Raw genomic sequence first — 9,680 nt, forward strand, 5'->3', positions numbered from 1 at the left:
TTCTTCTTCTTCTTCTTCTTCTTCTTCTTCTTCTTCTTCTTCTTCTTTCTTCTTCTCCTCCTCCTCCTCCTTCTTCTTCTTCTTCTTCTCCTTCTTCTTCTTCTTCTCCTTCTTCTTCTCCTCCTTCTCCTTCTCTTTCTCCTTCTTCTCCTCCTTTTTCTTTTCAATGTAAGGAGATAGGTGCAAGAGAAAATTGATGTTCAGTCATTGAAAAGGAGAGAAAGGAGGAAGGTAATAAGCATTATTAAGTGCTTACTATGTGCCAGACACTACAACAGTAAAATAAAACAGAAGTTAAAAAAGAAAGAGATTAAGGAAGTAGGAGAAAGGACATGTCAGTTTTGAAGAGGGTAGATGGGATGGCAGGTTAGGAAGATAGCACACTGACTGGTGAGGCCAGGTTGGAGCAGAGCACCCTGGTTTGCTATCAACATTACAGCCCTAGGCATCTTCTTGCAGGGGAAATCAAAGGTAGAGGAGAGTAGCAGGAGTAGACATGAGCAACAGATTTCATCTGCTTCACTTTTTTGTTTAGTTCTTATCTTGGTTGTCAAACACCTATACTTACTCTTCCAAGTCTGTTTTATTTCAGTGATACAGGCCCTTCTTCCACCATAAATCTGTAAGGGCTTTCTGAATTAGAAATTAAAAATTCAAGAAACATTTATTAAGTGCCTACACTATGCAAAGCATTATGCTAGGTCCTGGAGACAAAATGATGAAAAATAACAGTTCCTAATGACAGGAAATTTATAACCCAATTAGGGACAGAGTATAATAGCACTCCAATATGGTAGAATATGATAGGGAAGTAATAGGAAAAATTCAGACCAAGTACTCTAGGAAAATTTGAGGAGGTGGGAATCAATCTCAGCTGGGGATCAGGCAAGATCATAGAAAAGGTGGCATCTGACCTGAGCCTTGAAGGAAGAATAAGTTATATATAAAATTTCAAAGTTAGAAAGTACATCAGAAGCCGTCTAGTCCGCTTTATACATAAAAAGTATTCTTTAGACATAAGGACCTTTGCTGAGGGGTACTCACTGCTTCCAGAGGCAGCCCATTCCATTTTTTTTGATAACTCTAATTGTTAGGAAGTTTGGCCTTATATTAAGCTCAAATTTACTTCCTTGTTATTTCCATCTTTTCTGGGCCTGACACCATCACTTTTTTTTCAAATTATCTTTATATGGCATGAACCCTTCACCACCCTGGTTTTCTTCTTATGGATATTTTCTAGGTTTTCAGTGCCTTTCCTAAAATGTAGTACTCAGAAGGGAAGACCAAAAGATCAGAGATGCAATTGGAGTTCATGCAAGGCATAGGGGATAACTAGTGCAGATACATGGAGACAAGAAAGCAAAGGGAGGTGGGGGGAGGAGGCAGCACAGTTGCAATGTAGAGTATATGAAATAAGGTTGGAAAGTTAAATGGGAGCCATATTGTGGAGGGCCTTAATTCAATGCAGGGATTTATATTCTTTTCTGTAGCTATTAAGGTTTTCAAGCAGGGGTGACATGGTCAGATCGCATGTTTAGAAGATGATTTTGGCAGTTTGAAGGATGTGTTGGAGAGGACAGAACCTAGAAGTAGGGAAATCAATCGGGAAGCTCTTATAATAGACCAGATGAGGAGTAATGTATGTTCAAACTAGAGCAATGATGGTAGCCTCAGTACAGAAGAGGTTGAATGTGGGAGAGATATTACAATTGAGATAACTTGGCAACTGATTGAAGGTAAATGCTGAGGGAGAAGGAAGAGTCAAAGGTGACAGCATTTTTGAGACTAGATGCTTGGGAAATTGGTAATATCATTAACAGACATAGCAAAATTGAGAAGAAGGCTCAGTTTATGGAAGGAAGCTTTTCATTTTGCACTTGTTGAATATCAGTGCTGTTGTAAAATCTGTGTGGAGACGTCCAGCAGGTTATTAAAGATGTGGGACCGGAGCCCAGAGGAGAGATTATATGGTCATTTAGATTTGGGGAGGCAGGAATTACATGGACATTTTGATGTGGGAGTCATCTGCCTTAGGAGTGGACAAGGTCACAATGGAGAGACTTTGGAAAGGGAAGAGAAGAGAGGATATAGTCTTACAGGGTCATTCAAAATAGTGAGTGAGAGAAGGAAGACTGGTCAGATGAGCAGGAAAGAAATTTGCAGAGACCAATGCTATAGAAGCAAAAGAAAGAATATGTAGGATGAGAGGTAGTCAGTAGTGTCAAGTACTTCACGAAAGTCTAAGAGAATGAGAAATTGGGAAAAGTCCATTTGGTTTGAGAATTAAGAGGTAATTTTTAGAGATCAACTTGAGGAGAGAAGTGAAACTGGAAACCAAATGGCAAGGGGTTAGGAAGTGACTGAACTATGAGAAAAAAAAAATTGTACTGAGTAGACTTCATTTTTCTAGAAGCTTATCAGTGAAGTGTAAGAGAGATAGCTGAAGGAGATGACAGAATAAAAGAAGGATTTTTTTTCCTAGCATAAAAGAGACCTGAGCATATTTTTAGGCATAGATTAGAGTTGTAACTAGGGTGTGGCAGCCAGGACTTAATCCTAGAGAGGTGCATCTTGCTCCCTGATGTGGTCCGTAGATGGTGTTGCCTGTTTCTCATGCCTTATGGGCTTTGATCAGCTTATATTCCTGTGGGAGTTGGGGTTGGGTGGAGGGAAGATAGCTCTGGGAAAAAATAAGGAGGGATCAAGGTGATTGATGGTAGAGGTCAATGGAGTAGGGGGTAGTATCCAGCACTTCTTAAAATATGAGTCATGACCCTGTATGGGGTCAGTTTAAGAAGCACTGAAAGGGTCTCAAGTGGAAAAAGTTTAAGAAGCCCTGGTAGACCACCCTTTGACCCCTATGACAATATCAGATAAGCCTGTCTCGGTTGGGCCAGCTTGCCTTCTCTGTGCCTTCAAAGCCTCTTTTTCTCCACTACCTTTCCCTACCATTCTTATCCTTATCCAGGGACCTTCTAATTTCTTCTGCCCTCTGGAACCCTTCTTCGTTTTAAAATAAATTCCCATTCATCCTAGGTCTTTTGCTCTCATATTCTTTTTTATCTTCAGATTCTCCCTGAAACTGAATTTTCTCTTGAAGACATCACATCTCTTAGAACCCTCTCTAACACTGGTTGCTCCTTCTCTCAGAGCCACTGATGTACAGGCCAGGAGGAGGAATTAGGCCAGCCTTGCTTCCTTGTGCCACTTTCACACCCTCCCTTTCCTACCATCATGTAGCAGTCATCTTTTCTCCTCTAAATCTTACTTATTCCTGTCCGGATCCTTGTTTTCATCCAGACTTCTAATTCATTTTCCCTCCTTCACAACAAGTTCAATACTTGGTACTTGGTCTTTTTCAACACAACTACTGACTCCATTGAAATCACTGGTCTTCTAGTTACTTAGCATCATTGATCTGTCTGTAGTCTTACTCAACCATGCGTAAGAGTGGTCATAATTGGACTAAAATAATATCTGGAGAGAAAGGGACATATGAGAATGATATTTTGTTGGAGGTAGAAGTAAGATTTTGCAACTTAGTGAATATGTTATAATGGATAAAGTGTTGAATATGGAGTCATGTAGACTTTTTTCAAGTGAAGGTGATTTACTTGCACCTATGGGTTTAATCTGAGTTATATGTAAGTATAACTAGTGATTATAATTACCCATTATTTAGTTGGTTTTTTTTTTACTCCACTAAAGTCTTAGTCTGATGTCTTCTCATGCTTGAGAAATGATCCTCTGTTCCTAAAGCTTATGCCAATGGAGCACAAGCTCTTTAAGGCACATAGTAAGTGCTCAATAAATGCTTGTTGACTGATTATCACACTGTAAAGGCTTTGGTTATGGGCCTGGTGAAAGAATATCCTTTGTGTAAAGTTCATCACTACAGAATTAGAAGTAAGAATTTTTTACCCCAAAGCAACTCTTTAAACTACTCATTCACTATATTGCAGAAAAGATTGTGATGAAATCACACATCCCTGAAGTAAGGATGGATATAGTCTATGACTAAGAACATTAGCTAGGCAAAAATAGGTCCTATTATTTGAAATGCTTAGACCATTTTAATGTTTTGTCATTTGTGGGTGTTCTTTCAAAAAAAAATCCTCTCTCTATTTTGATAGTTATCTCTGTACTCTTCAAAATTAGTGGGTGAGAGAAATCTCAAACTTCATGAATTTTACTTAAACTTTAATCCCCAGCCAACTTCTTCAGATAGCTTTTATAGGATCATATGCTCATAAGTTTAGAGCTGTAATAAAACTTAAAGGTTATCTAGTCCAAACACCTCGTTTTCTAGATGAAGACAATGAAGATCCGATGTAAAGTGGTAAAGGTAAAGTAATTGGTCCAAGGTCACACAGATAGTGCTAGAGTTAGCATTTAAACTTAGGTCATTTGACTGAAAGTCCAGCACCCTTTCGAGTGAACCATGCTATTTACTCATAATTTTCATTTTATAGTTTTTGAGGAACTCCAAAATAAATATTTTGAGGTTCTTCCCACAAACTCAGAGTGACCATTAAGTAGCTTTGGTTGGTTTGTTAGAAAAGTCCATCAAAGAATCATGGTAGACATTTACCATAGAAGCTAGTACTTATTTATTAAAACGAAACAAAATAAAACCCAAACATGTATGTGCATGAGGAATTTCAGTTCTGTCAAGGGTTTTCCAGACCATTTTAATCTTTCTCATCTTCAAAAAAAGTGCTATAGGTAGCCAGAGATGCAGGGCATCCTTAGGCTTGAAATTTTAGTCGAGATTGTTTATTTGCTGTTTCCTGATCTTTTGGATAAAATCTGAAATCAAGAATCAAACATATTTGGGGTTTGCTTAAAAAATGTTTGGAGAACATAAAGGAAAAGATAGTCTTCTAGAAGAAGCATAAAATTAGCTATAAACTTTAATGTGAGGTGCAAAAAGGAATAACCAAATGATTCCTATTCACATTTTTGTTATTTGTAGTAAATACATGACAATATTGATGCTGTATTTGTTAGCAGTGTCTAGCACTGTATTCTGAATGCAGTAAGCACTTAATAACTATTTCTGAATGAAATGGGGGAAATCTATGAGCATGTTCTGTGCCAGGATGGAGAACCTATTTTCTATTGAGGCTCTTGAATCCAAAGAGGAAAATTCAATGAGTAACACTTAAAAGTAAAGTGCAACCTACTTCAGGGTTTTTTGATGGTGGCAATCATAGGATTTAGAGCCCCAAGGATCTAAGAGGTCACCTAATCATGTTCTTATGGCCTTAGACCTAAAAGAGACCTCAGAGGTCAACTAGTCCTATAGGATCAACTCAAGTAGAAATTGGGACCACTAATCCATACAGAAGGATCTCTGTGGGTCACATACTGACTTAGTTTTAAAATGCAATATTATCAATGTTTCATTGTATTTTTATTCATTTTGTTAACTATTTCCCCAATTGCATTTTAATCTGGTGCAGGCTGTACTCAATAGTGGTATGGGCTCCATGTGGACCCTGGGCCATGCATTTGATGCTTCTGATACAGTCCAACCCTCTCATTTTTCAGATGGGAAATGTAGGCCCAGAAATACGACATGACTTAACTGAAGTCCCACAGGTATCAAATGTCCAAACTGGGATTTGAATCTAGGCTCCGGAGTAGAAACCCAATGTTCTTATCATTATATTAAACTGCTTCTTTTTGAGAGAGAGAAACAAAATGTTCAACTCATTTGTGTGTGATAATATGGAACTAAAGAATTCTTTTATTATTTCTTGTATAAATTGAATAAAGCTTTATCATCTATCAAGTTGCTTGTCTTCTCAAGGAAGGAGGAGGGATAGGAGAGAGGTAGAGAATTTGGAACTCAGAATTTTAAAAAAAGATTGTTAAAATTTTTTTTACATGGGAGCAGCAGTGGATAGAGCACTGGCCCTGGAGTCAGTAGGACCAAAGTTCAAATCCAGCCTCAGACACATAACACTCATTGGTGTGTGACCCTGGGCAAGTCACTTAACCCCAATTGCCTTGCCAAAACAAACAAACAAAAAAACAAAAAGAAATTTTTTACACGTAAATGAGAAATGTTTAATGAAATAAGTAAAAATAATTTTTTAAAGTTTTATCATTGGAAGGGAATATAAAAATTTATTTGACAAATACAAGAAATAATAAAACCAATTCTTCCATATTATTGTTCAATAAGGGGAAAAGTGGTTAGAGGAAAGGGAGAGGAAGAGAGTCAAAAGAATGGGAAGGAGAACAAAAAGATGAAGGAAACAGGAAAAAATAGGGAAAGGTAGAGTTTGAGGGGGAAAAAGAGAGGCAAAGAATAAAGAAAGAATACTGGAGAGAGGGAATGGAGAGCAGGATAAAAAAAAGCCAACATTTCTTTCCCAACTAATATCTCCTCCTTGTCTCCCACCCCCATCAAGTAGTTCTGTTCTGCCTTTTCATAATCTCATTCTACCTCCTGCCCACTAGCAGATTAAAACTCTTCTTTTCGTTATTTGGTATCTTGAGTATTATGACCACTATTTCTATCACTGTCACCATTTTCTTCACTACTCATTCTTCTGCCAAAAGCCACTTGCTGGGAACTTTTCTCCAGCATCATGACTATTTCTTCCCTCTCCATTCTGAAAGGAACTTCTCAGAGGGATTCCATGACATGTCTGTGGCTTGGAGAAGATAGGGACCTTGGATGAATTGCTTAGACAGTACAAAGCTGAGATGAAGGTAAATTCTTCTTCAGTAGTTCCACATTATAGTGTTTTAAGTATAATAGAGGTTATGGGTTATTCTTTCCTGCTTTGAGTGTTTGTCAATGCATGCATATGAATCTTGTATTTTCAGCATTTCTTTTGTGGTGGAGGAAATAAATAGCTCTCTGATACCTGATCTACTTTGTACATTGAGTACCTTTCTAGGCAGCTAGGTGGCATAGTGGATAGAGCACTGGGCTTGGACTCAAGAATACCAGAGTTTGAATTCTATCTCAGATACTTACAAGCTGTGTAACCCTGGGCAAGTTACTTAACCACTTCCTACCTTAGTTTCCTCATCTGTAAAATTGGAACAACAGTAGTATCTATCTCATAGAGGATCAAATGAGATGACATACATAGAGTGTTTTTTTCCCAAATCTTAAAATGCCATAGAAATTCTAGCTACTATTATTAATTATTATTATTAGAAGGGAGTTTATTCATCCCTTTGGGGGATATGATAGCCATGAGCCAAACCTAAGCTTTAAGAAACTTTGCCTGGAGTTCTGGGTAGGAATGTAATGAACTAGAGGCAACAAGAAAAATCTCAACCACTCCCTTCGGGGACAGGCTACCACAGGACTGAACCAGGTGCAAGTCCAAAGGTGGGGCCCATTAGGCTCTAAAGGATGCTCTTTGTTCCTGGGATAGAGGGTTGTTACATCAAACAGTAATGTTGAATGTCTGCCTATTGAGAACAAGACCTGTTTTTGTTTCTGCTTTATATCCGCATCCAATCCCCATATTAGATGCTTGATAAAGGATTGTTGAATGGTATGACACCTGAGGCTTTTCAGATCTGCAACTCACCAGCTCTTTGATCTTGATGATTACCCCCAAAGTAGATAATCTGTTTCTTTCTATTTCACAGATGAGGAAGCTCATACTCAGAGAGGATGCCTTGTCCCAGGTCATGTGACTAGGAAGTGGATGAGCTTGGCCTGGAAATCAGGTCTTCTGACTTCACATCCAATGTTCTTTCCTTTTTCGCACACTTGACTAAGTTCCTTCAAGTTGAAGCCCATCTATTCTCAAGTTACTAATAACTGTATTTATTTGGATATAGATGAAATAGCTGTTTTATTTGCCCTGTACAGACTTGCCAATGCTGATAACTACACACTGAAATTGATCACCTGTGAATGATTTTGGGAAACTAAATGGACATGTTTGACAACTCCAGTTGTCTGGCAAAAGTTTTTCAAAGACAATCTAAGAGGATCAGATGAACATCCCACTGAAGAGCAAGAAGATGGATTCCCAGCACTGTAGCCATAGGATTATGAATTTATAGTAAAACTCTTTTCCTACAGTGTATCTGGACTAACATCATTTTGTAAAAACATATATTACAGAAATTGAACAGTTCTTCTGAGAAACTTATTTCTGAAGCATTCTATTCTGTTTGAGCAATGATGGGAGAGGAAACCTGTCACTTTTCAGTTTCCTTTCCCCTCATTAGCACATTGGGATGTAAAAAAACTCAATAAAATTTCAAGAAATATTCATCTTATATTTTTGTATGTACATTAATTCTTATAAATAACAATACACTTTGAATTCATCATAACATTGTTTTACTCATTGAACAGTGAGTCAAGTCAATAAACAGTCAGTCAACAAATATGTATTAAACATCTACTATTTTCCAGGCACTGTGCCAGAGGCAAAAACATGGTTCCTACCCTCAAAGAATTTACATTCTAATGGGGGAGTTAATATGCAAACAACAATATTCATATAAGATAGCTGCAAGGTAAATATAAGGTAATGGCAAAAGTTTATTTTTTTCAAAGAACATTGATTCTTTTTTCCAAGAGTTTAAGATTTTTTTTTACCTGAGGTTCTTTCAGTGACCAATGGCATACCTTTAACACACCTTTATCAAGATTAAGGAGTCAAACTTGGGAACGGAGCAGAGCAATGAAAAGTGGTCCATATGGAGATCAACCCAATGACAACTGAGTTAACCAGTCATAGTTTTAAATTTGTCACCCAATTTGTTCTTCCAATAGGTCAGAATTTGGTTTTGTGGCTGTGTTTCCTAAGTGGGGAAGAAATAGGAGAAAAAGGTGGAAATTGAAAAGAAGAAAATTTAGGCTTACTATAAGGAAAAAAAACCCTTTCTAACAATTAGAACTGTTCAGAACTGGAATAGATTGCCTCAGGGTAGAGTATCATTTGTTTTATGTGAGGTCTTTAAGCAAAGACAGAATGACTATTTGTCTGGTATATTCAGGAGCAGATACTTTTTCAGGTATGGGATAGACTAAATGCCTGATGTCTATTTGAATTCCAAAATTGAAATAGAAATCATATCTGAAGCCATTAATCTATTGCATGCATGTTTGGAAAAAAATACATACTGTATGTTTGCATATAATTTAACATGGGGGCCATTTCCAGTTTTCCTAATGTATATCTTGGCACTGGACCCAGATGGCTCCAGAGGAGAAAGTGAGGCTGATGACCTTGTACAGCCCTCCCTCACTTAAATCCAATTCACTTGCAAGTCATGGCATCATCTTCCTGATATCATGGTCCTCTTCAAGAACAAAGACAAACAACAATTTAATATAATAATACTGCTTTGCTCTGCATGTCTGTGTTATCTTCTGAACTTCTATTCTCTTCTGTGTATTTTTAGCTTTATTGATAGTCTTCTTTACTTTCTTCTTCTTCTTCTTTTTTGCATTACTGTCATTACCTTCCACTCTCCCTCCAACATTTCTGCTGCTCTTCCAACACTGTATCCTTGTGACAAATCAGTATAGTTAAGCAAAACAAATTGGTGGTATATTGGTGATACCTGAAAATGCATGTCTTATTTTACACCCACGGTCCATCATCTCCCATGACTTAGGAGACATACTTCCCCATCACTCTTCTGTAGTTGTATTTGGTCATTCATTGCATTGTTCAGAA

General features: G+C 37.5%; 1 long non-coding RNA gene across 1 annotated transcript in view; it reads left to right on the forward strand.

Moving 5' to 3' along the window:
• Positions 1-8,268, forward strand: part of LOC114044676 — a 15,142-nt gene extending 6,874 nt beyond the window's left edge. The window contains exon 3 of the long non-coding RNA XR_003569275.1: positions 7,627-8,268. This is a non-coding gene — a long non-coding RNA (uncharacterized LOC114044676). The remainder of the gene's footprint in view (positions 1-7,626) is intronic.
• The last annotated feature ends 1,412 nt before the right edge of the window (positions 8,269-9,680 follow it).

The sequence above is a fragment of the Vombatus ursinus genome, unplaced genomic scaffold, assembly GCF_900497805.2.
Source record: "Vombatus ursinus unplaced genomic scaffold, bare-nosed wombat genome assembly UNPS02014774.1, whole genome shotgun sequence".
Classification (NCBI taxonomy): Eukaryota; Metazoa; Chordata; class Mammalia; order Diprotodontia; family Vombatidae; genus Vombatus; species Vombatus ursinus.